This window comes from Osmerus eperlanus, chromosome 3 (genome assembly GCF_963692335.1).
Source record: "Osmerus eperlanus chromosome 3, fOsmEpe2.1, whole genome shotgun sequence".
In the NCBI taxonomy this organism is placed as follows: Eukaryota; Metazoa; Chordata; class Actinopteri; order Osmeriformes; family Osmeridae; genus Osmerus; species Osmerus eperlanus.
Window position 1 is genome coordinate 19,846,715 of NC_085020.1, and position 290 is coordinate 19,847,004.

Sequence of the window (290 nt, forward strand, 5' to 3'; positions counted from 1 at the left end):
ACAGACTTTCTACAGAAGTACAGAGTTGCTACAGCTGTACACAGAGTTGCCGTGGTGACCTGACATCTGAATAACCCTGCCCGGTCCTCGTCGTCATGCAGCCTAATCCCATCAGAGCTCTCCCAGATGTAGATTACTCATTAGTTAAGAGGAAATGGATCTAGATTAACTAATTATCTAAATGGACGGGCTGCATGAGTGGCTGTTCATTCCTAAACACATCTCACAGCGGAGCTCAGAGACAGAGATGTGTGTCACAGTGCCTTCTGAGATTCAATAAGAGAACTCTA